Genomic DNA, 27,828 nt, shown 5'->3' with positions numbered 1-27,828 from the left:
GGTGATGTAAGAATCTTCGGGCGAAGAAGTTGACGTAGTAGCCAATTTTGTTTGGACTGACGAATATGAGTTTGTAAGAAAGTACGGTGTAGGAAAATTGATGGAAAATATTATGAGGACCGAAGGAATTATGGAAAATTATGGCCGAATCTCAGTTTCGAGTTGCCTACATATCTCGGGCTGCACGAGAATCAGGCCATGTGTAGTTCGAAAGTTTTTGAGGATTCGTAATCTTGTGGGGATTGTAGACAGGTGTCGCGAACGTTCAAGAATGTAACATATGCTTGTAGCCTCCTAATTATAAATGTGGTGCGCGACACACCTTTAAGTAGGACTCTACTAGGCACGATGTAAATTCTTCAAAGATGCCCCAGTGTTGGGTTATGGAGACGCTGGGGATGTAGAAAGGAATATGAGATTGTGCAAAGAGTTGATTGAAATAGAGTTTTGGTGGGGAATACGAAAGAGAAATTAACCTATGTATCACGTGTTTGTGGACATAGGCGGAGTTGAGTTCGAGAGTAGATTCGCGACCTTTGCTTGTGAGTTTGATATTCCTCTTCAGCAAATTTGCCCCAGTTCACTGCGTAAGATAAAGTTCCACATTGTGTTGCGTCCCTGCAGGTTGTGTTTTCTGCCAAAACTGAAATTCATGTCAAAATTAGTAATAGAGTTGAAAGTGTAAAATTGTAAAGAGTGTAAAATGATAGTAAATATGAGTGTGGGAATGAAAGTGAAGCCGTGTGGCTAATGTTGTCTCTGATTGTCTTCAGGGACTTGAATGAATGCGTGATGCGTATGCTGAGGATGTGATAATATTTCCAATTGCATTTGCAGATGATAGTGATAAGGTCTCCGGCTGTCTTCCGGGACTCGATGATAAATGATATCTGCGAATTTTAAGGTAAATTCATTAAAGTGGTAAGGTAGATGATGAAATAAAGGAATGGAGTAAGGAGTAAAATAGGTGTATAGCCGTTTGGCTTATGCGCGTGAGGCCGTGCAGCCGGGTGATGTCTCCGATGGTTGTCGGGACTCAATGATATGCTGATGAGGCTGTATAGCCAAACGATGTCTCCGGTTGTCTTCGGAGGCTCAATGATAATTCCTGTAAAGTTCAGGGTAAAGTTGTTAAAGTTGGTAAAGTAAATGATAAAGTAGAGAGTAAAGTCAAAGTGTAGCCGTCTGGCTTATGCGTATGAGGCCGTGTGGCCATGCGATGTCTCCGGTTGTCTTCGAAGACTTGATGATATCTCTCCGGTTGTCTTCGGAGATTTGATGCTGATTCCCGTAAAGTCCAGGATAAAGTTGTAACGTGGATGATGTCTCCGGTTGTCTTCGGAGGCTCAATGATAATTCCTGTAAAGTTCAGGGTAAAGTTGTTAAAGTTGGTAAAGTAAATGATAAAGTAGAGAGTAAAGTCAAAATGTAGCCGTATGGCTTGTGCATGTGAGGCCGTATAGCCGAATGATGCTCCCGGTTGTCTTCGGGGACTTGATGCTATGTCTCCGGTTGTCTTCGGGGACTTGATGTTGTGTCTCCGGTTGTCTTCGGGGACTTGATGTTGTGTCTCCGGTTGTCTTCGGGGGACTCGATGATAATTCCCTCCGGTTGTCTTCGGAGACTTAATGTTGATTCCTGTAAAGTTCAGGCGAAATGGTTAAAACAGATGAAGAAGGTAATAAAGTATGTAGTAAAGCGATAGCATAGCCGTTTGGCTGATGAAGTCGACGCTATCGCAACAGGCTGAATTAATGACGCGTAATCCTGATTTGATTCGTCTTTAACCTATAAAACAGGTATATTCGTTAATGAAGTCATAAAGTTGTTTTGATAAAATAAAATTAAAGATAGAGTTTAGAAATAAAGCCGTTTGGCTTTTGAGGCGAGGCCATATTGAGCCAGATGATGCTTTTCGGTCGTGATAGACTTGACTGTTGATCTCGCGGTCTTTTAATTCCTGCACTCAAAGAAAAATTCTTAGTTTGGGAGGGGGAAGTTGATTCGTGTTGACTCCAAGCTTGGCTTTGTTGGCGCTCCATTCATCCTGTTTGTTTGGATCTTGTGGCCTCTGTTTAAGCCTCGGTAGATGAACAGTAGTGAAATAATTGAAAGAAAGTATTTCATTTGAAAGGTAGGTATGTAAGTATATGTATAAGGAAATGTAATTATACGTATATAAGTTGTGAAATATGTATATGTAAATGTATGTATGTAAGGAAAGATATATATGTAAACGTATACATATGTAAGTTGTAAAATATTCTGCCAACTTTAGATTGTGACGCTTCTAAAGTAATTGGTCTATAATACTTCCTGTCTGATAGCCTTAATCTTGTCGATGTCCAACCGTTCTTTCGTCTATATTTTTTCCAAAATATGCCCCAGTTTTGGGTTCAGACAGGTGTGCTAAATTTATGTTGTGGTGTGACCGAACCTCATATAGGTTGCCTACGTATCCGCCAAGGAATCAGGTCAGAACGTAGTTCGTAGGTTCATAACAAAAAATGATCTGAAGTTTACTAATAAAAGGACCGAACCCGATGTGGATTGCCTACGTATCCCACCAAGGGAATCAGGTCGGCGTAGTTCTGCTATATAAATGGTAAAAGATTTGTTGGATTTTATCTAGGTGTGACGGATCTATATGTTAATAGTCTACGAATCCCGCCGAGGGAATCAAGCTCTGTGTGGTTTTCTTTGTGTAAGGATTTTTTGGTTTTTCTGTTATAGTGCAACCGAACCTTATGTGGGCTGCCTACGTATCCCCCATGGGAATCAGGTCGGAACGTAGTTCGTATGCTTAAGATATTTTGGATTTTTTTTTTGTTATAACGCAACCGAACCCTATGTGGGCTGCCTACGTATCCCCCATGGGAATCAGGTCAGCATAGTTCGTACGCATGCAAATGGGAAAAATCTAACCTAGTATGACCGAGTCCCTATGTGGGCTGCCTACGTATCCACCGAGGAATCAGGTCAAGCGTAGTTCGCATGCTTAAGATATTTTGGATTTTTTTTTTGTTATAACGCAACCGAACCCTATGTGGGCTGCCTACGTATCCCCCATGGGAATCAGGTCAAGCGTAGTTCGCACTGGTTGTTAAAGGAAAGGTTGCAAACTAATGTCGTCGTTTGATCTCTTTTTGGATTGCTAGCTTTCAGGCTTATGTTATCACCTATCGGCTATTTCAATTCTTTTGAGTGGAATCTTGTCTTGTCCCCTAGTTTGTTTGTCACTCTCTCGGGATGTATGTTGTCTATTCGTACATTTTATGTCGCAATCGTAGAGTTGACAGTTTTGATAAATAAAGTAGAAAATAGATGATTAAGGAAAATCAGAAATGCATTCATAGTTTTGCAATTCAAGCTTCCACAAGGTGAAGCAAAACAAACAAAATTTTGAATACGGTTCAAGCATCAATGAAAGAAAACAAGTTCACTACATGTTCATACTACCAAGGCTCCTGACGGATCGAGGACGGAGTACAAGTCCAATTTTTCGGAGTCTTTCCTGGTTAGGCGCCCCATATTGTCAGTGCCTTGGTGTTGCGAGTAGTTGTATTGGATTGTTCCCACGAGAGCGACAAAGTTGTTGATCTGACTCTTTCCGCACTGGACTCCTCTAAATCTTGGCATTTCCGTGAGCAGGCAAAGGATTGTTGACCACATTGGGCTTAGCTTCAGCGAGCTGAATTACTCCTTCCTTAATCAGGGCTTTGATTTTGTTTTTAAGCCCATAACAATCTTCAGTAGCGTGCCCAACAACTCCAGAGTGGTATGCGCAGCTTTTGGAACCATCAAACCATTTTGGGATAGGCTCGGGAATTTTTCCTTCAATCGGTTGTATTATGCCTGCTGCTTTCATTCTTTCGAACAATTGAGCCAAGGGTTCAGCGATCTGAGTGTAATTACGGGTGTTTTTGGTGTCAGGGTTTGGACGGGCTCTAGGTATAGTATGTGGTCGATTTTGGTAAGTTGGAGCTTGGTTGGGTTGATACGGGCGTGGGTTTTGATGCGGAGGCGCTCGGGGTTGGTAGTAGTTTGCTTGGGTGTTGTAAACGGGGTAAGGAGGTAGTGGAGCTTGGTAGGGTTCAGGGTAGTGGTAAGGGTAGAAAGTTTGTTGTGGGTGGTTAAAGTATGGAATGGCTTGGCTCGGCTCATGTCCTTGAGCGTTCATGACTGCAGCGACATCTTCCTTCTTCTTTTTAATCCCGTTGATAGAACCAGATTGTATAGCTTTGTTCATTGCTTGTAAAGCAATAAGATCCTGAATTTTCCCCGATTTGATTCCTTCTTCCAAGGCTTCTCCCATTCGAACAACTTCTGTGAATTTTTGTCCCATCATACCTATCATTTTCTCGTAAAATATGCCAGCCTGGCATTCAATGAAGGTAGCAGTCATTTCCCTATCATTCATCGGAGGTTGAACCCTGGCTGCTTCTGACCTCCAACGTAACGCATATTCGCGGAACGTCTCAGTTGACTTCCTGGTTAACTTAGTCATGTAAACTCTATCTGGTGTGATATCGGTGTTAAAACTGAACCTGTCCATAAAGTCTTGCGCCATGTCACTCCAACCACGCCATTTACGGACATCTTGTTGTGTATACCAAGTAAGTGCTTCGCCAGATAAGCTTCTTATGAAGAGCTTCATCCTTATGCTCTGGTCTCTGCCCACTCCAACCAGTTTGTCACAATAAGCCCTTAAGTGTGTATGAGGGTCGCCTGTTCCATTGAATGTATCAAATTTTGGCGGTTTGTAGCCCACGGGTAAATCAACGTCAGGTTGAACACAAAGATCTTCGTATTCTACACTCTTAGTTCCTCTAGCAACTTGAAGGTTCCTCATTGCTTCTTTGAGACTGTGGATCTCTTTTAGCAGTATGTTATCTGGCCCTGCCTTTGCATCCTTTTCCATTTCCTCGTATTGATCTACCTCGGGTTGGAACCTGACCGTTATTGGATTGGTAAAGGCTTGTGTTTCTGCGGCATATACCGGAGGAACGCATTGTGCATTAGGGGTGACAAAGTGTGCCCCGTGTATATGCTGGGTTGGATAAGTTTGGACGATGGGGGTGTTTTGGACAAGAGGTGGTGTGTTGTAATTGGTGTTTATAGGTGGTTGATTTGGTGGGTTTAGAGGAGTGGTCGTGGGTAGTGGATTAGTGTTGGTGGGTAAAGGAACATAGGGAGTATGAACTAGCGATTGACTTGGTGGGTTGACGGGTGGTGGATTAGGAGTAGCATAAGCAGTGTAGATGGGTGGTTGACTTTGTGGAGGAGTATAGTTAGTGTAAGTGGGTGGTTGACTTTGTGGAGAAGTATAGGCGGATGATGGATTTTGTGGATTTGCGGGGGTGATCGGAGGTAAGTTGTTGTTGGTAGGTGCATTGTTTTGGGGAGGAAAATGCTCAGCAACTGGGGATTCGAGTGATGGGAAACGAGGTGGGTCTGGTGCAGTATTTCTAGGTTCAGGAGGTGAATTTTGGAGCGTGATGGATAAATTGGTCAAGTCCTTAACCCGATTTAGTTCTCCACGTAGATTCTCAATTTCTTGAGTCAGGCGGGCGATATGTTCATCCCGTTGAATAGCAGTTCCATGTTCAGAAGTTTCAGGCGGATCGCTAGCGATCACGAGGTTTTCTACACCAGTTGGAACAGGTGCGGCCGGATCAGACATAGTAATTTCGTTTCCTTGGACAGCCCAACTACGTTCAGGTAACGATGACGTCTTTGACCTCGTGATGTAAGGATGGTCGGCCATCGAGCGTCAACACGAATCAACTCTCTGTTCGGGAATAAGATAAAATAGACATACAGTATAAACGATGTTAATCTCATGAACATATCTAGGTAAAGTCATTATCACGTAAAGTCAAGTAAGTCATGTAGCAAATAATTCATCAAATAGAGTCAAACAAGTTGTCAAACAAGCATATCAAGCAACAACGTGTCCTAACATGCATGTGACCTCTTTGTGCCAGAGGTAGGCCTAACGTTTGTTTGAAGGGTAAAGTGTGCCATAATACGTCATCCCGTTGCTTTGATTAAACGAATTCTATTTCCCAAAATAAAGTACAAGATAATGTAATATTTATTACATGTCAAATGAATACAACATAAAGTGTTTCCTAATCTAAATAAAGTAAATAAAATTTCTATGTCTAACTTCTAGCTCCATTTGTGATACCCTTGATCTTCGTCATTTGTTATATTCCGATGCATACCTGTCATAGAAATGTTAGTCACCCCCTCCTTTCTAAAGTTTAATTAATTAGAGCAAATAATCAATATTTAGGCACAGTTATCCTTCAAACATGCATATAAAGTATGATTGGTGTCACTTGGGGTCGTGAACCCGCTTGGACGTTTGGACAAAGTCATCTAATGGGCTTAATACACCAAGGATATTAAACCTCCTAGGATATGAAATGTATGCTCTTAATAAAAGGTGTTGGTTTAGCCCTATCCTAGGTTGACTAGGAGTGGGTTTACTAGACGCAAGGTTCCCGAGTGGACTACTCGAGTGAGAAGGCTACGCGGTCACCGTTATTCGGACACCCCCACGCACGCGCCAACTCTCCTAAGATTTGGATTCTACGAAGAAATTTGCGGGTGCGCTAAGCACACCTCGCGTGTACGTGTGATAGTGTGAGATTTCCAAAAGTGGAGGAAATATGAACGGAATGACAATTTATCGAAGCAGTAACACATAAACAGTTTATATCAAAACAGACAGTTTATATCAAACAAACAATTAATAGCATGTAAAAATAGTTAACAAATAAATAAAGTGATTCCAAATAAACACACAAAGCCTATTTAAACTAAGTCCGTTATGGTTAGAACCTAAGTGATTCCCCAGCGGAGTCGCCAAGCTGTCACACCCCTTTTTTTACCCGGGAGGTTAAAGTAGAAGTATGACGTATTGGAGATTCCTGTTTTTTGTTGGTTTGTTAAGGAGTCGCCACCTAATTATTTATGGTGAATTAGGACACCTAAAGTTCATTAAAGTTATGTTTAAAGTTAACTCTGTTTAAGGTCTGCGAAACTTAAGATTCTAGGTAAGGGTTCAATTAATCTAGAGGGAAGGTATTAGGCACCCTTTAAGATCCATTAACAATGGTTAACCGACCGGACTTATAATTAGTTAGGCTAAGTGTAAATATAGTATTATAGGAAAAGGAAAGCAGTTTGTAAGTATGGCCAAAGATAGATATGTAAGAATGCTATTTAAAATTGAACTTGTAAAAAATAATAATAATTTGTATAAAAGAATATTTTTTTATACTGTTTTGAAATACAATTTATAAATATTGTTAAAGTTTTAAATAAAAGTATAATAGTGTTGTTTATAGTAATACTTATATATATAAAAAAAACATAATAATTTGCGTAAAAGAAGATTTTAAATGTTAAATGAGACTGTAAGATATTGCTAAGGCATTAGCTAAAAATATAATAATAATGTCATTCAAAAATAAGATTTGTAAAAAATGGGATGATTTGCTTATGAATAATAGCCTTTTTAAAGGATAGTTTGACAAAAGTGATCTTTAAGTAAAAAATGATATTACATGAATATGATAATATAAAAACACTTAGACTTATATTCTTAAATATGATAAAAAGTCCATGAATTTCTTTCTATATTTTTATCTCTTTATTTAACATTATTTGTGCTAAAATATGCATGATTAAAAGTGTGTTCATAAAATGTACTTGAATTTATATTTTTTGTGTATCCGTGATGTTTGAAATTTCTAATAAAGTAAGACTAGAAACGTGATCTTAATTCAAAATATATATTTACGACCTCACGTCCTTAAAAAAACCGATTGTTCTAATATAGATAAATATTGTAGATATTGTAACTAATTTAATATGAAAATGAAACTATGAAATTAATTATTGGTTCTTTCTACCTATTTTACTAAAATCAAACCCCACTGATTTCGCTAAGGTTCACCTAATCTAAGCAAATAAAATAAGTAAAGTGTTAGTTATGCAATTACAAATTAAATGTACAAAATAAAATAAAACAGGAGAGTAAATAGTTTAAATGGACTCAAGCCGCTGCAAACTGTTTACGTTATCGGGCTTAAGCCCGACAAATCTACTTATATTGCTGCTGTGGTCTGTTGGCTGTTGGGCTTCGGCCCAACAAATTTTATATTTTTTTTTTATTGCTGCGGCCTGTCTCTGTTTGTATAAGGCTGACTCAAGGGAGATTTGTCGGGCTTTAGCCCAACGCCAAGTGCGGAGGAAGAAGAACGAGTCTCTCGGACTCGTATGCGATGGTCATGCATAAAAACAAAAGAAAAGGATTAGCATATAACCCATAAATAAAGCTAAGATGAATGTATTAATGACTTCCCAAACAAGCAATAAGAAAAGAGATTAGACAAACATAGCTGGCCCATATTAGATATTACATAATGCACATGAAGAAATATTTAGAGGACTGATATACCAAACTATACCTGATATACCAACCTTTATATATCGGGAATATATAAGGGTTGTATACATCTGGTATACTTAGATATGCGCTCCACATATAACAGCCAAAACATAAACCAAAGCTTAATTTTAGAAGATGCTATACTATATTTCTATTTTGAACTTTAATACTTCAATTGAGCTAAGAATGCACTATATCATGTTATTATGCTTCTAACATGGCATGTATTGATGTTTCACATATTTGACAGTGTCATTATGGGCAATTTTGAGCAAGAAATTTAGCACAACAAATGAATAAGCAGGTGGCATGGTTATCACTTTGAAGTGCAGGGAGAGGGAATAATGATAGGGATCACAAGCTTACAAAGTCTTATGCGTTCAAATTATATAACGGTAACACTTAGATGGAAGGAGAAACAAGGAAAACGTCACGTGAATAATGGCACCACAAACAGAGCTCACTGGCGAACTGGAAACATACAAGAATAAACAAAATAGGCAAAAAGCTCCATACCAACAAACCATTAGAAGGAGATGAACACGGGTCCCAAACTCGTATTCAAACAATCGAAGTAACAAGTAAAAAAAAAGAAGAACAGTTCCGACTTCCAACATAAATGACTCATACATATATCTGAGACACCCTCGTACATACACCCTAATATACACATAGTACTTCCTGTTCATGTAGTAAGCAACTGCCAATTTCATAGCCATCGATAGTATTAGTATTTCAGTTTGCTTATTCGCCGAAGTTAGCAGGCAGAATGCAGGTTATTCTTTGCAATCGTGAATACAGGGGACAAATTACGTCTTCGTATAAACCAACTGGCTACTAACAGCTCTAGACAAAAGGATGCAGTGCACATGGTTGAGGGGATACAGAGGGGGAAATGTGTTCAGGGGACTTGAGCATTCCAAGCATATGATTCGTAACCAATCTATATTAGCCAACTAACCTAAACTGTAACTGAACTCCGCTAGCGACTATATCAAACCATGTACCCTCTTAAAACAACATTCATTAGTCTCATCCCAACTTAATCATCAGACCAACCCCCATTGAACAAACGAAACTGAACTAGATTGTGAAGGCAAGAGAAGAACAGGGGCAGATTTCAGGATTGCCATATTCTACTTCTTCTATGTGGTTTAATTGATCAAGTGAGAGGGGAGATTTACAACCTTATGGTCTGAAATAATGTGTTTCTGTTAAAACTAGGCCTAGGCAGTATTAACTAGCAAACAACATCCCCATGTTATGTAATCACTTCATCATACCTCATCCTGAACAGATTGCATTTGTATCCCGTTATATTACCTTAACAAATAGAGTAAACGAGGGAAAGTGTTGACCGCTTTAATTATATACATGATATACTTAAGATATACACAACCCAGTGTGTATATCGAACGTATAGCGAGTATATACCTTCGCCTTATCTTAATAGTTCCTTGTATACCATATGTATATTTAGTTCTAAATGGGTTTTGAGTTTTGGGAAATCAGTCCAGACATCCGAATTACGGTATACACCTTTCAAATTCATTTTTTGCGACTAAAATTCTATCCTAACAGCTCCCAAACATCAAAGGAATAATACGACGACAGCGAAATTACATAACTACTGAACAACAGCAGAGTAAACTAAAATCTCAACCAAAAACGAAATTAAAGCTTACGAGTGATAAGGTATCGAAGTTTACCTCTTTTGTGTGCAATGAACTGGGATATCGAGGTCGTCGAATCTACTCGAACGCGACGAACTCAAATTCGACAAACCTTTCGAATCGACAGTTTCGATGTCGACGGAAATAATATACTTGTTAAAGGAAAGGGAAATTCTGTTTGTCTCCAGAACTTCAAGTGTGAGTAAGGTTCGGACCGGATTTTTGAAAAAAAAATAAAAGGAAAATCAAGGTTATAAAAAAAAGAAATCTGATCAAGACTTAGGGGAGATTTGAACGTTGGAGGAGTTTTGGGATTCAAGATTTTGTTTTTCCCTCTTGACCCCCGTTTCCTGCCCCCTCTCTAAACACTGAATCCCCCCTTTTTTATAGGATTGCAATTGGGATTTTTTAAATGGAAGAAGAGCGTATGAGAGAGAGTAAGCGGGGAACAGGCGTGATGGAGGTGTCAGGGAAGATGGCAGAGGCGTGGGTGTGGGGAGAACGTGAGGAGAGAGACGAAGAAGGAGGTGGTGTGGGGTGGTGTCAGAGGAGAAACGTGGGTGCTGTAGGGGTTGAGGGAGAAAGAGAGAGGCGGCTAGGGGATGGCGATGAGAGGAGAGAAAGAGAGCGGAGGAGCGGCGGAGACGAGGGAGAAAGGAGACAGAGGAGCGGCGGAGATGAGGTAAAAGAGAAAGAGAGAGAGAGGAGGAGGCGGGTGAAGGTTAGGTTGAAGGAATTGGGTCGGGTCGAAATTAAATTGGGCTGGTCCGTTTGGGCTGGCCTATTAATTTTAAATATGGGCTGATATAAATGTGGGTTGGGTATTAAAATGTAGGTTATTTATTTGGATAGGGAATAATATTGTATTGGTATTTCGGGCCATTAATTGGCTGAAAATTGTTGGTCCTTCCTCCGCTATTTTAATTATTTTTTGGGCTTCTAATTTAATAATTAGCACAACATATACTACGTCAAGATAATTAATAATTAATATGTAGAAAAAATAAGGATTTTTAGAAAGTGTTGTCTAGTAATTAATTTAACGAGTCCAAACCCGAAAAAATGAAATGATGACGAATCATCTAAAATTTGTAGTAAAGTAATACTTGTAACGTCGAAAATAAAAGTAATGATATTAGTAGAAATGGAAATAAAATATTGTAAAAATAAAGTATTTAGCTCGTCAGTAAATTTAGAAAGCCCGAGTAAATTAAATAAAAGGGGGACAAAATTGGGTGTCAACAAAGAGGATTACATTTAGGAGAATGACTAGCCCCTAGTGGGCCCTAGGGAGTATCTCCTGCCTTACTTTTGTTTTTACCTTTTCATAAGCATTGAGGGCATTGCATGAAAGTAAGTGTGGGGTGGGAGTACGTCTCGAGATAGAGGATGATTATGCCGTAGGATTTTTTTTTTGAAGACTTAACTTTTTTTTTTATTTAGTTAGGACTGTTCTTAGAGAGAGAAAAAAATGCAAAAACACAGAAAAATCGAAATTTTTTTTTTCTTTTAGATTTGTTAGGCCCTCGGTAGTGGCATAATTCGCCCGTTAGGATTTTGTTTCTTTTTTTTTTAATCGTAGAAAAGGCTTTTCCTGATAACGGGTGGATGACAACCTGCTTGAGGAAAAATTAGTCCATAGAAAATACCATTCAAATGCTAGGTGCTCGGGTTAAGTGAACATTGGTTTATGAGCAATCCATGTTGCTTGTGAAAGCATGCTGTGAAATTACATAACAGTTCTTGGATACTTAAATTGTATTTTGAATTGACTTATGTATGACCCATTTGGCATTATTTGTATGTGTTGCTTGATTCAAGGGACAATATGATCCGTCTTGCGTAGATTGTGTGCCATGTGTGTGAGAGGGTTTGATATTTATCCATGCTTTCTATTGATGTTGTTATACCCCATTTAAAACGGGTCAAATTAGAGTACAACATATTGGAGATTCCTAAATTGTTTTATTTTAAGGAGTCGCCACCTAATTGATTTTAAGGTGAATTAGGGCACCTAATTATTAACTAAGGTAAGGCTAACTAAACCCTGTTAATGGTCTGCTTAAATTTTAATTCTAGGTAAGGGTTCTAATTATCCTAAAGGGAAGGGGTTAGGCATCCTTTAGAATCCGTTAAGTACGGTTTACCGGCCAAACTTAGGTTAATTAATTAAGGCTAAGTATAGTGTTTAAATTTTAAAAATGGCTTGCAAATATTGATAAAGTTTTATGAAAGAAAATAATGTTAGTTAAAATAAGATTTACAGAAAATATAATAATTTGTATAAAAGAAGAACTTTAAAGGCTATTTTAAAATATGACTTATAAAGGTTGTTAAAGTTTTGAAGAAAGAATATAATGATGCTATTTAAATAATACTTATAAATATTGCTAAGGTTTTGAATAATAATGCCATTTAAACTAAAATCTGCAAAATATAATGATTTGCATATAAGTAGAAACCTTTTAAAAGAAGGCTTAGCAAATTTAAATTTGGGATAAAATTATATTATGTGAATATGGTGATGTAAAAATTTAGACTTATTCCATAAATAGGATATAAGACGAGGCGAGTTTTCTTTATCTTTTATTAACTTTATTTAACTATATTTGGCTAAATCTGTATAATCGGATCAATCTAAAGTATTTATAAAATGTACTTGGATTAATATTTGTATGTTAGTGACGTTTTAATTTCTAAGATAGTAATCAATAAAACATAATTCCTTTGATTCAAAGCATACTATTTTAAAAATCAATTATTCTGAAAATAAATATTAAGATACTATAAATAATGTAAAAAGAAGAAAATGAAACTTATGGAATTAATTGGTCTTTCTTAAATTAACTACCCTTTCACTAAAACTAAGTTTCATACTAATCTACTAAGGTTCATTTAGCTAAGGAAACAAAACAAGTAAAATGTTAGTTGCACAAATACAAATATAATGCATAAAATGAAATAAAGGAGCAAATGATATTAAAATGGGCTCAACCCACTTTAGGACTGCTAATTGTGCTGCTGGTGGCAGTGGGCTCAGCCCACGTTTTTAAAAAAAATGCTGCGTTCAAGGGCTGTTGTTGATCTTTGGCCCAATAACAATTTTTCTTATATATGGATTGCTGCGGATGGCTGATGGAGGATGACCCAAGGAGATTATGTTGGGATTTCAGCCCAACACCGAATGCGGAAGGGGACGAGTCCCTCGGACTCGTATGCGATGGTCATGCATAAAAACGAAATAAAAGAATTAGTATACGATCAATGAATAAGGCTAAACATATAAAATATAAGCTCATAACAGATCAGTAGATTATGTATATACTGTGTATATTTAAGTATATCTCATGTATACACATTCATAAACATACTTACACGAGATATACTTGCAACATATGCAGAATCCTAACAAAGATGTATACTGATACTATGGAATATATATAAGGCTTAACTAACGCATATTCACTCATTCATTCGAAAAGACTTCAAGATATTTCGAACATACAACAAATATCCCACTGCCTGTGTTCTAAAACGCTGGCAACACAAAGAAAAATACAAACTAAACGGCAATCCCCTTATGTTTCTCAAATTTTATCCTCGGCATGGTTTAACCCAATTCATAACAGTAAAGCAAACATTGTGTTGAACTTTTAAACTTCAAGAAGAGATGCATGTACGTACAACATAGGCAGAGAGCAAACATCAACCTGGGTTCTATTAGAGTCAGTTGACTCGGGTTATTCACTACTAAAGGATGTGAACACTTGGAAATTATAACAGGGTGTGCCAAAATTCAGTCTAACAAATCAGACTTTGGTTATGCGGGTTAAACTAATAGGATAGGGGATGGGGAAGCATGAAGATGGACCAGCCATGCTATGATAGTTACCCTAATCTTGTGGGCAGTTTTTGGACAGCATCGTCTCACTTAGAACACATAGCATATTCCAGAGATTATACAAAAGCAAAGAGAGAGGATTTTAAATAACAGGCTAACAAATACCAAAGTTTTATATTTGAACAAACAGTTGGGGAAAAATATGCATTTAGCATGTTCAGGTGGCACTTTAAAGGTAACCACTATATGCAAGAATGTTGAATAGGTTCAGATTCACAGAAAGAAACATAAGTGCATACAACCCAAACATATCGACACTTAGGTAGTCAACAAAGGTAGACCATAGGCAGTTTCAAACACTCAAATTGAGTTTACAGATGGCATGTTTACATAATTAAATGGATGGAATAGTTTAAGGCGAATCCAAACTAACATAAGGCATACACAAGCTTTTAGACTAAATATGCTTAAGAGTTGATTAATCATGACCACTTTATGTCGCACAAAAGGGCTAGAAATAAGACTAAATCACCTATACCAAGGTAATCGTACTCTAACATGATCTCTAATGACCTTGGACTAAGGCAAACATCACTCTAAAACCAACAGGCTAACCATATAGAACTTATATTAACATAAAGTCATTTAACTATGCCAACAGATAAATGGACATGTATTAAACAGGCTCATGATTAATTAAACTAAGGAGGAATTATACTAATATGGAGGATAACTAATAGTAAAGGAGTTTCATATAGGTGCAAGTGACTTAAAATACTACTAATCAACTATTTTGCAAGTATAAATGACCATTAAACATGACCAATGACAAATATTGCTACATAGCAACCGAACATAAGATCTAATCAATAAGCTAATAACTAATCAGACTTATCAACATTGACAGATGCTAAACTAAACTAACTTGAGTTAGACCGCAATGATCACATGATAATCATTAACTAACATGTAGACACTTAAAAACTTCATATGAAACTAAACAAACAGACTTCCGATACTAAATTCACTAATAGGCTAAACTAACAACTAATCAGGTACAAACTACTAAACTAACTATAAACAAGCTAATGACGAATCAACATGTAGCTAGATCAGACTAAACTAATATGAACATATAACCCATATAAATCACTAAAACTGAAATGAAGCTAACTAAGGAAGGGTTGTTTACCTTCTTCGAGTGCAGCGAAATGAGGCCTCGAGTCTTCGATCTACCTCGAAACACCACGAATCCCGAATTCGTATACACTTGAATCAAACAAATACGAAGGACAAAAACAGCAAAAAAAGATTTAGATTTTTTGACTCGATATTCAGAAATATTGCGACTACTGAGAATTAATATATTTTTTAGGGAATTTTGGGTGGCTGAAAGGCTTCTTTCCAAGGGGGGTTTTGGACGGCTAAAGACTTATATTTTTTAGAGATTTTCGGGGTTCTAAAACTTGTTATGTTTTAGGGATCTTATGGCGGCTAAAGAAAAAACCCTTTTTTTCTTAAACGAACCCAGAGCCGGCTATTTATAGGGGTGAACTTAGGGTTTTGCTAGGGCTTCACAACTGAAATATTGGGCGGGAATTTTGGTCAAATATTTTCAAATCAACGTTAAGGCTTTTTCTGTTGTTGAATCAGAAACCACGAGGAAAGAAAACAAAAACCATTAAAAACTCTTTGTACCCGAAAGTAAAAGGAACTGATAAAACGATTTGAACTTGCAAAAAATGACAAAACTCATTAAGGGCTGCTCAGATCGGAGCCGAGAAAGAACGAAGAAGACAAACCTTATACGGTTGGATCTGGATGGGGAGGTACAGGGCATTAAATGTCTTCCCCGAAATGGCCATGCACGGCCTGGGGAGGTCGAATGAAGACTGCGAATTTGCCGTCTTCGTTGAAGGAGAAGAGAGAGACGAATAGGAAGAGAGAGGGAGAGGGGTGCGACGGATGATCAACAAAAAAAGAACCCTAAATGTTATTTAAATGATGGGTCGGGTCCGGTCGTAGTGTATAAGCCGGATAGTGAATAGAATATTGGGCTGGGTATTAAAATGGGTTGGTCGGGTAGATGAATAGGGTATTGGGCCGGGCGAATTAATTTTAAAAATGGGCCAGCCGGGTTGCTGATTAAAAATATGGGCTGGTCACTAATGGACTGGTCCAAAAAGGTTGGTGGATTAAAATATGGGGCTTTCTAAATTTGAATAAACGACCTTCAACCAATGATATGGTAACGCGTGCTAAAATATTACCTTATATAAAATATGTAATTATTAGTGCTCAGATAATAAAATAAAACATGGCTATGACGTTTGAAAGTTCAACAATAAATAAACGCTATTGCAAAATAAAATGCGATGCGCGTGCATAAGCTGGTAAAAATGCTAAAAAAAAAAAATGCTAAAAACACGAATTATAATAACACTGGTAATAATAATAACAAAATAATAATAATAATAATAATAATAATAATGATAATAATAATAATAGTAATAATAATAATAATGGTAATAATAATGATACTAATAATAATAATAATAGCTAGTGACTACAATAGGGTGGTGAAACGCGGATATTAATAAAAACTAATAATCATAGTAAAATATCATTAATTATTTCTTAAATTGCCAAAATATCAAAAGCGTAAATAATATTTCGGAGGAAAGGTGGGACAAAATTGGTTGTCAACAACTTGTCACTCTTTGACCGGTAATGATGAAAGAATTTTCGGGCAAAGACGTTGACTCAATAGCCTATTTTGTCCCGGCTAAAGGATTTTTGAGGACTAAGGGTAAAGAAAATTTTGCGAGGATTATGCCCGAACTCCGGTCTCCGAGTTCCCTTTATATCTCGGGTTGCACGAGAATCAGGCCGTGTGTAGTTCTGGGATAACTACGACTCCTATGAAATTTCGATTGACGAGAATCTTTGCAAAATATTGGCCTAGTGTCGAATTACGATGACACTGGGTATCATGATAGAACTCGAGAATTCTGAAAATGAGTGTGCTGGAATGCAAGCTGGATATTTGGAGTTGGAGACGAGTGTTCGAGGTAGATCTTTGACCCTTGTCGGGAAGTCTGCTTATCCTTCCCAACGCATTGCCACAGTTCGCTGCCGAAGAAATAGTTTCACGTTGCGCTAAGGCTCCTGCGAAACTTAAACGTTCGACGTGCAATCCTTGCAGGGCTGCAAACATTATATATTTGGGCTTCCGCAACTTGGAAATCTGCATCCAAACAAAATTTGTAAGTTTTTTTTTTGGGGGAGATTGATTCGCGTTGACTTTGAAGATCTGGCTCTTGGCGCTTCATGCTACAAACTTCATCTGGACTTGTAACCTCCGCCTATTTCTAAGTCTTGGTCAACTAATAAAATTATCTAATTAATAGAAATCATATTATTTCAAAACAAAATATGCATAGTGAAATACGTATATAGTGATGAACAAATTCTGCCGAACTTGGAATTGTGACACATTGTGAAACAAAGCGAGCGTCCTTTCTCCAAAGTCTTCCTTTTTGCCTGATGACTCTGTTGGCCATATACTCTTTCATGTTTCTCGATGTCTCTTGCGATGATGCCCTTAAAAAATTGTCCCAGTTTCTGGCATAGGAGGACATTGAGCTTTACGATGACGCCCTTAAAATTTGCCCCAACTTCTGGCATAGGGGAATGTTGAGATTTTACAAATGACGAGACTGAGCCTGACATAGGCTGCCTACGTATCCCACTAAGGGAATCAGGTCAACTGTAGTTCAAAACACAAGCAAAACAAAATTGAGATTTTCTAATAATGTGACCGAGGCCCGTGTAGGCCGCCTACGTATCCCACCGCGGGAATCAGGTCAGGCGTAGTTCATGTTACAAGCAAATGGAATTTTTTAGAAATTTTTATCTCAAAGACCAAACCTGATATAGGTTTCTTACGTATCCCGCCGAGGGAACGTAGCTTCATTACATAAAAAGACATTACAAGAAATTACATACCAAATAAATGAAACGCTCCTAGACGTAGTATCTCTTGACGGCATCTGCGTTGATAGCTTTCGGCCAAACTTTGCCATCCATTTCTGCTAGAATTAATGCTCCTCCAGTCAGTACTCGATGAACCATGTAAGGCCTTTGCCAGTTAGGTGCAAATTTTACTTTAGCTTCATCTTGGCATGGGAATATGCGCTTCAATACCAACTACCCCGGTTTGAACTGTCTCGGCCTCACCTTCTTATTGAAAGCTTTGGCCATTCTGTTCTGATAACGTTGCCCGTGACAAACTTCATGCATCCTCTTTTCATCGATGAGCATTAATTGTTCATATCGGTTCTGTATCCACTTAGCATCACTCAACTCAGCTTCTTGGATAATTCTCAAAGATGGTATTTCTACCTCCGCAGGTAACACAGCCTCTGTCCCGTAGACCAAAATATAAGGTGTTTCCCCAGTTGAAGTCCTTACGGTGGTGCGATAACCGAGAAGGGCCAATGACAATTTTTCGTGCCAATGCCTGTAATTATCAATCATCTTCCACAATATTCTCTTGATGTTTTTGTTGGCTGCTTCAACTGTTCCATTCATTTGAGGTCGATAAGGAGTGGAATTGCGGTGAGTAATCTTAAATGTTTCACAAATCTCCCGCAGCAGATCACTGTTAAGATTAGCTCCATTATCTGTTATAATCGACTCCGGAACTCCGAATCGACAAATGATGTTGTTGCGAACAAAATCTGCCACCACTTTCTTTGTCACTGACTTGTGCGAAGATGCTTCTACCCACTTTGTGAAGTAGTCAATGGCTACCAAAATGAACCTGTGCCCATTTGATGCGGCTGGCTCGTAGGGCCAATGACATCCATGCCCCAAGCTGCGAATGGCCACGGATAACTCGTCACATTTAATTCATTCGGCGGGACTCGAATCAAATCACCATGAATCTGACATCGATGACACTTTTGCACAAAACGAATGCAATCCGATTCCATTGTCATCCAAAAATAGCCAGCTCGTAGAATTTTCTTAGCCAGAGTAAAACCATTCATATGAGGCCCACATGTACCGCCATGCACTTCTTCCATCAACTTGACCGCTTCTTTGGCATCAACACACCTTAGCAGCCCTAAATCCAGAGTCCTCCTATAAAGGATTTCTCCACTTAGGAAAAAATGGCTTGCCAACCTTCGAAGCGTTTTCTTCTGAACACTGGTTATGCCTTCTGGATAGTCTCCTGCATTGAGATACTTCTTAATATCATAATACCAAGGTTATCCATCAGGCTCTTCATCTACATAGAAGCACTAAGCCAGGTGATCGTGCACATCCACCTTGATAGGATCTATGTAATTCTTGTCCGGCTGCTGAATCATAGAGGACAAGGTTGCCAAAGCATCAGCGAACTCATTTTGAGTCCTTGGAACATGTTTGAATTCCACCTTGATGAATCTCTTACACAGATCTTTCACGCAATGCAGGTATGGAAGTATCTTCACATTCTTAGTGGTCCATTCACCTTGCATTTGATGAACCAATAAGTCAGAATCACCTATAACCAAAAGTTCTTGTATGTTCATATCAACGGCCAGTCTGAGCTCAAGAATACAAGCTTCATATTCTGCCATATTGTTGGTGCACGGGAACCTAAGCTTTGCTGAAATTGGATAATGCTGGCCTGACTCTAAAATTAAAACTGCTCCAATACCAACTCCTTTGGAGTTCGCAGCCCCATCAAAGAACATTCTCCACCCTGGATATTCTTCTGTAATGTCCTCTCCGACAAACAACACTTCTTCGTCAGGGAAATATGTTTTAAGAGGTACGTACTCTTCATCTACAGGATTTTCAGCAAGATGATCGGCTATCGCCTGCCCTTTGACAGCCTTTTGGGTAACACATACAATATCAAACTCACTTAGCAAAATTTGCCACTTGGCTAACTTCCCAGTAGACATAGGCTTCTGAAAGATATACTTGAGTGGATCCATCCTTGAGATGAGATAAGTAGTATATGCAGACAGATAATGTCTCAACGTTTGTGCAACCCAAGTCAGGGCACAGCAGGTGCGTTCCAACAAAGTATACCGGGCCTCATAAGGCGTGAACTTCTTGCTCAAATAGTATATTGACTGCTCCTTCTTTCCCGTTTCGTCATGTTGTCCCAGCACGTACCCAAATGCATTCGCTGATACAGACAAGTACAATAACAAAGGTCTTCCAGCTTCTGGAGGCACCAAAACAGGCGGATTAGACAAATACTCTTTGATTCTGTCGAAAGCTTTTTGGCAATCTTCTGTCCATTTGGTGGCAGCATATTTCCTCAACAACTTGATTATTGGCTCACATATCACCGTCGATTGTGCTATGAATCGACTAATGTAGTTGAGGCGACCGAGGAAACTAATCACGTCCTTTCGACTCTTTGGGGCAGGAAATTCTTGAATAGCCTTTATCTTCGAAGGATCCAATTCTATGCCCTTCCTACTCACAATAAAACCCAACAACTTCCCTGCAGGAACACCAAATGCAAATTTTGCGGGGTTTAACTTTTGATTGTATCGTCTCAACCTGTCGAAAAACATCTTCAAATCCGTCAGGTGATCTGAACTCTTCCGTGACTTGATGATTATATCATCCACATAGACTTCGATCTCTTTATGGATCATATCATGAAAAATAGTAGTCATGGCTGTCATATAGGTAGCACCGGCGTTCTTGAGCCCAAAAGGCATCACCCGATAATAGTACACTCCCCAAGGTGTGATGAATGCTGTTTTCTCAGCATCTTCTTCATCCATTAGAATTTGGTGATATCCTGCGTAGCAATCAACGAATGATTGCAACTCATGCTTCGCACAATTATCAATGAGTATGTGGATATTCGGGAGGGGAAAGTCATCTTTCGGACTAGCCTTGTTGAGATCCCGATAATTTACGCACACTCTGACTTTGCCAACCTTCTTTGGTACGGGCACGACATTGGCTAGCCAAGTGGGGTACCTTGTAGCTCGAATGACCTTTGCATCAAATTGCTTGGAGATCTCTTCCTTGATTTTTAAACTCAAATCCGGTTTAATGTTTCTCTTCTTTTGTTTTACCGGAGGACAAGATGGATCGATAGGCAACTTATACGAAACAATGTCAGTGCTTAAACCCGGCATATCATCGTAAGACCAAGTGAACACATCTATATATTCTCTCAAAAGGTTGATCAATTCTTCCCTTTGTGACAGAGTCAAATGGACGCTGATTCTTATTTCCATCACGATTTTTGAATTTCCCAAATTTATAGTTTATGTTTCATCCAAATTTGGTTTTGGCTTATTCTCAAAATATTCAAAATCCTTAGTTAACCCTTCAGGTTGCATATCCTCTTCATATTCTTCAGAGTCCTGCTCGGCATTTACTATGGGCTCGCTTGTTTCATTATGTGTCATATTCACAGTATCAACAGATTTATTAATTTGATTGCTGAAAAATAAAAGAAAAATTAATTAAACAAAAACGGAATAATAAATAAAAGCATAGCTTGAATTTTGCATTTGAGCTTTCAAAAGTTTGGAGGCAAAACAACAAAAGCATACACACGATTCAGGCCTCAGTTTTGAATCGTGTTGTTTCATCAAATGTTTAATACAAATTGTCTACCAAGACTCCCGGAGAACCGGGGGCGGGGTACAAGTCCAATTGTTCAAAATGTATCCATGCTCAGCATCCCAGATAGTCGGGCCTTCAGAGCATTCATCCGAAACCACGTTGCATTCAACTTCCTCTTCGGCAATGAATAAATTCTTAAAACTTTCCACGAGGCTGTCTTCAGGTTCATCTTCTAATGCTTGGATGGGAGATGCTTTGAGAAATGACTGATTCAGGAGAGGAAAAGGCTTTGGCAAGGGAATGTCACTTCTTCTTCTGAGACTAGCCAGTGCAATCTCTTCAGGAGTGGGCTCGTATCTAAGAACGAAAGTATCCTTCTGCCCGGGTAACTGAATTGGTTCCACGATGCCATCCAAGTTCAAACCGAGGCCTCGAACAGGTTGGAAGCCATTATTCAACATCTCCCATGCCACTATCATAAGCACCTGTGGCAATTTTACCCTTCCTGCTTGAGCTGCACACTTAGTTTCCTTGATATGGAAGACAGACCCATCCAACCTTTCTACACTTTCAATAACAGGGACTGAGCTTTCAGGATAGATTAAATTGCTGCCTTCTCCATGGATTACGACTTCTTGCTGGTTCCAGAAAAATTTCAAACTTTGATGCAGGGTAGAGGGAACTGCACCAGCCATGTGGATCCATGGCCTTCCTATCAGCAGATTATAGCTAGCGGATATATCCATTACTTGGAATTCCACTGTAAACTCCATGGGTCCGATATCCAAAGCTAAGTCAATCTCTCCTACAACACCTTTTTGGGCTCCGTCAAAGCCTTTGACTCTCACATAACTGTCGCGGAGTTTCCCGACATCAATCCCTAAGGCTCGTAGAGTGGTGACAGGGCATATATTCACAGCTGAACCTCCATCAATCAATACTTTGGAAATGAATTTGTCTCTGCATCTGACAGTGATGTTTAACGCTTTGTTGTGTCCCAAACCTTCAGGTGGCAATTCGTCATTATGAAAAGAAACGGGCTTCAAGGATTTCTCCCACCATAGCTGAAAGTTTCTCGCTGGAAGTCTCAGGCGGAACATAAGCTTCATTCAGTACTTCTGCTAAAGCGTTCCTATGAGCTTTAGAGCTCGTTAACAATGCCAATAAAGAAATCTGGGCTGGTGTTTTCTTTAGTTGTTCTACAACAGAATATTCTTTGGTTGGCATTTTTCTCTAGAATTCTTCAACTTCAGCCTTAGTAACAACCTTCTTTTGGCCATTTTCCTTGCCTGGTGCTCCTCGTGCTTCCTCCTCGGGGGCATAACACCGCCCAGATCTAGTCATTCCGGCTGCAACAGTTTCCACAACCAATTTTCCTTTCGCTGTCCCTTTTATCAGACTGATAATTCCAGGGAACTGCTTTGGTGTTGCAAGACGGAGCTTGAGCAACTAAGGCTGTGATTGTAGGCCTTGGGGTGAGCACTTCTACTTCAAATGGGGCCCTCATTTGGACCGTGATCACTGGAGCAACAAAGGCTGATGATTCAACCTTCTCCTCTTTCTTAACCGGCATGATAGTCCCTTCCAAACTGCAATCTTCGTTAATGGTAATCATATGCATATCCGCATCGCTACGATTGGGCAGCGGATTGTTGTTTATATTTGGGGGAGCTCCTTTGAGCTGGATGACCCCTTCTTTGATCAATGCTTCAATTTTGTCCTTGAGAGTAAGGCAATTCTCAATATCATGTCCCGTAACTCCTGAGTGATACGCACAACGTTTAGTCCCATCATACCATCTAGGAAGGGGATTAGGGACTCTTCCCTGAATTGGCTGGAGTATCCCTGCGGTTCTCAATCTTTCATACAACTGGGCTAAGGGTTCGGCTAACGGTATGTAGGTTTTGGTTGGCTTTCTTTCAATGTTTGGGCGAGGTCTAGGTGCATTTTGTGGACGGTTTGGTGATTGGTGTTGGGGTTGAGGTGAGTGGGTTGGCTGGTATTGTGATGGGCTTGGATGGGCGAGTGCTCGAGGTGGGTGATATGATGGTTGGGTATGGTAAATAGAAAGGGGAGTGGGTGGAGGTTGGTAATAAGGCTGAGGGGCTTGGGTGTATTAGCTATAGTATGAAGGCTGAGATGAAGGGTATTGGTAGGTTAACATTTGGTTTGGTCTTCGTTCCTGGATGGTTATGACTGCGGACACTCTGTCCCTCTTCCTCTTAGCTGCATCTGATTGAATTGTCTTACTTGTTGCTTGCAAGGCCGTGAGATTTGTGACTCTTCCTGTTTTAATGCCTTCCTCTATGAAGTCTCCCATTCTGATGACTTCAGAGAACTTTTGTCCGATGACACTTAATAGTCTTTCATAGTATGTGGCATATTTTAAAGACTGTATAAAAACTGTAGTCATCTCACTCTCCACCATTGGGGGTTGGACTTTTGCGGCCTCTGCTCTCCAGCACATGGCATACTCTTGGAAAGTGTCTGTCGACTTCCTTTCCAGCTTTATCAAGTAAAATCTATCTGGGACAGTCTCAGTGTTAAACATAAATCTATCCATGAATTCTTGGGTCATTTCTCCCCAACCGTGCCATTTTTGCGGGTCTTGGCATGTATACCAATCGAGCGCTTCTCCCGTCAAACTCTTTATGAACAACTTCATCCTGATAGCTTGATCTTTCCCCACTCTGACAAGCTTATCGCAGTATGACCTCAAGTGAGCCCGAGGATTTCCCTTCCTATCAAACATATCAAATTTTGGGATTTTATATCCGGCGGGCAAATCGATATCAGGATGGATACATAAATCTTCATACTCAAGTCCTTCATATTCTTTGTTGGTTTGGATATTTCTGATTGCTTCTCTCAGATTGCGAAGCTCTTTTGCTACATTCTCGTCTGCTCTTGCCCTGACTTCCCTTTCTGTTTCTTCATAAGGGTCAAGCTTTGGATGCTGTACAGCCTGCAACTGGGTAGTGAAAGGTTGAGCTTCTGCTACATATACCGGTGGCACATACTGCGTATTATGGTTAGCGGTGTGTGCCAATGGTATGTGTTGAGTTGCTTGGTAGTTTTGGGTAAATGGGGTAGTTTGGGTAACTGCAGGTTGAGGAATGTAGGGAGTGGTGAAAGGTAGAAGATTGGTTTGTTGGAAGTTAATTTGCTGGGGGTTGGCTTGTTGCTGGTCATTAGGTGGCGGGATGGTTTGTTGTATATTGGTTTGTTGCGGGGTGGTTTGTGGCGAGATGGTTTGTTGCGGGTGGATCGGTGGTGGAATGGCTTGTTGTGGATTTGATTGTTGTGAGATGGTTTGTTGCTGGCTAGTTTGTTGTGAATTGATAGTATTTGGATGGCATGTGTAAAGCGGAGGGTTTGAGGGAGAGGGCTGAGGAGCGGGCGAGCCAACAGGTGAAAAGGATGGTGGAATTGTCGCATTTGTTCTTTGTTCGTGGTGAGGAGTATTGAGGGTGATGGATAGATTGGTAAGATTTCGCAGTCGCTCGATTTCAGTTTGCATATTGGCTATTTGCTGCACCAGTTGGGCGATGAGTTCGTCATTCCCTCCTCCCGAAGCTTCGGGTTCGTCTCTTGGAATGGTGACAAGTCCCAAGCCGGTCTGTTCGGATGCCCCTGAATCATTCATATCGCTGGATGCTCGTGTTTTTGATCTTGTAAAGTACGGGTGGTCTACCAGCTTGTAGTCAACACGAATCAACCGTTGGGGGAAATAATCAAAATAAAAAGAAAACCTTTCAAAAATGAAGAAAACTGCGTTAGTATAGTGCGAATGATTGCTGCTTAAAATAATGCGAACATTGAGCAAACAACGTTGAAAGAAACACATATTGCATAGCAAACAAAACACATATTGCATGGCAAACAAATCATATAGTAAAAGGGAGATATAGCAAACACAGCGCGACCTATTATGCACGGGACCTCTTTTGTGACAGAGGTAGGCCTAACGCGGATTTGAAGGATAAAATATGCAATTATATGTCATCCCAATGTGCTATTAATTGAAGGCCCCAAAACATATAATGTTTAAAATTTAAAATCCCGATGCCAAAGAAATTATTATAATTACTACTTGACTTTCATAAGCTAATTAAAATGAGGAAGACCCTTCGTTGCTCTTGAGCCTCTTGGTTGCCTGGATTGATTGATCGATCTTTCGGTGATTTTGGGTAAGGTATGACATAGCTAGAACTCCTCCCATTTTGATGCCTTCTTTGATGCAAGTGTCTCCTTGCTCAGCTAGAAATGTATCCAATTCTTGCATGTTTTGCTCGTAACTAAGTGCCTGCTGCTTCCATTTCTCTGCCTCCCTTTCCTTTTCTTCAAGTTGTGCATGGTGCTCGGCTTCAGAGACAAGACTTTTCTTACGCAGTTGCCGGAGTAAGATGTATGCTTCTGCTTCCCCATCCTTAATTCGTCCCCTCAGACTAACGCCAGGTTCGATTGATCCTTCTAAGTTAGTGGTCAGCCACTCCAAATAGTTATCCTCACATCTAGCTTGGTATCTATTTGGCTCAATCGAATCTGCTTTCATGGTTTCCCTCGATTTCCACATGCTTAGAACTTCTTTTGCGAAAGGAATTTTCCTCTCTTTGTAGTCGGCTCGATAATGATCCATGTCTGCTCGATAGCAAACCCTCGGATGGAAACCAACTGAACATCCATTGAATTGAATCATCGTTCAAACGGCTAAGAAGTCCTACCCACCCTTCTACACAATTTGGCTTTTCAAATGATCTACTCGTCAAGATAGCGCCTGGAACATGTCCCAGAATGTGATTTTCATCCGTCGGCTTTCAGAATGCTAGACCCCTGTCGACCTTCTGAAAATGTTCCATCAACCAAATCTGTAAAAGCAAGTTGCATCCCTCAAAATGTTAGTACCCATGCTTGCAACGTCCTAACGCTCAATAGATATCTGCCACGACCATAGGGACCACAATGTAGTATTTCCCGTCAATGCCACCAAATAGGGCTTCAGTCATAGTAATGAGACGGGTGTGAATATCTCTTGTTGTTCCTTTAGGGAATACCATAGTTCCCAAAAAACATACTGCGAAAGCGAAGCATCGTTTTTGTTTCCAAGAGTCATATGAGAAAAATTCGTCTTGATGATTGGTGAAACTTTGTTGATAACCAAATCTATGATACAAGTACTCAAATGGTATTATAGACCTTTGTAAACACTCTACGCCTTTATCCTTTCTGAACCCGAAGCTGTCAACAAATTATTTTGGTAAAGGTTCCTTTGGAATAATCATGCCACAGTTTTGCCATTTTTTCTTCTTATGTAATAAAGCAGCATTTTCTACATAGCCTGCTATTTCCTCTAACAACGGAGTCATCTCAATGTTGCCAAATCTAAACACGGCTCTTTTCTCATCCCAAAACACAGTTGCCGCCTCGATGATGTCTCTACAGGGTTGGATATCCATCAAAGACGGTAAGTGCCCCAACGCTCCACGTACCACACGCTGGCCGTAGTCCCCCAAATCAATCCACCATGCTTTCAGTTGAGGAGGAACACTCAAAACCATGCTAAACCTCGGGTAAATGTTGTGTTGACTCATGGCTACCTGCGTTCACAAATGGTTAGTTCTACCTAAATAGCATATAGTCCACATAACACATATGTTTATCCTTCAAATCAAATGCACATAACGTGTTAATCGTCGCTCGGGGTCATAGACCCACTCGGACATTTGGACGAGGTTGACTAATGGACTTAATACACCTTGGGTATTAAGCATCCTAGGTTTGCGTGATGCATGTTCTTAAAGAGGGTTTTGGGCTTAGCTCTATCTTAGGTCTACTAGGAGTTGTTTTCCTATGACACAAGGTTTCCCCAAGCGGACAACTTGGGAGTGGAAAGTCCGTGGCTGTCGACTGCACCGCCGATCGACTAAATCCACCAAATCAATCCAACTAAAGGGGTAATTTAGTAGTGCACGGCCGCGAACCGTGAAACCATTTTAAGTGTGCGAATATGTGTGAGTTTTCCAGGAGTGGAAGAAATATGAACGGAATGCCAATTTAATAAAAGCAAAATATATATATTACATAGCAAAGGCAAATAAGGCATAAAACAGTAATAAAAACATTTAAAAGCATGTGAGGCAAAATAAAGAAAAAACAAACAAACAAAACACCCAACAAAAATATTAATTAACCTAAGTCTGTTGTGGTTAGAACCTATCTTTCCCAACGGAGTCGCCAAGCTGTTA

This window comes from Lycium barbarum, chromosome 10 (genome assembly GCF_019175385.1).
Source record: "Lycium barbarum isolate Lr01 chromosome 10, ASM1917538v2, whole genome shotgun sequence".
In the NCBI taxonomy this organism is placed as follows: Eukaryota; Viridiplantae; Streptophyta; class Magnoliopsida; order Solanales; family Solanaceae; genus Lycium; species Lycium barbarum.
The sequence above is the reverse complement of the archived record's forward strand: the minus strand, read 5'-3'. Positions refer to the sequence as shown.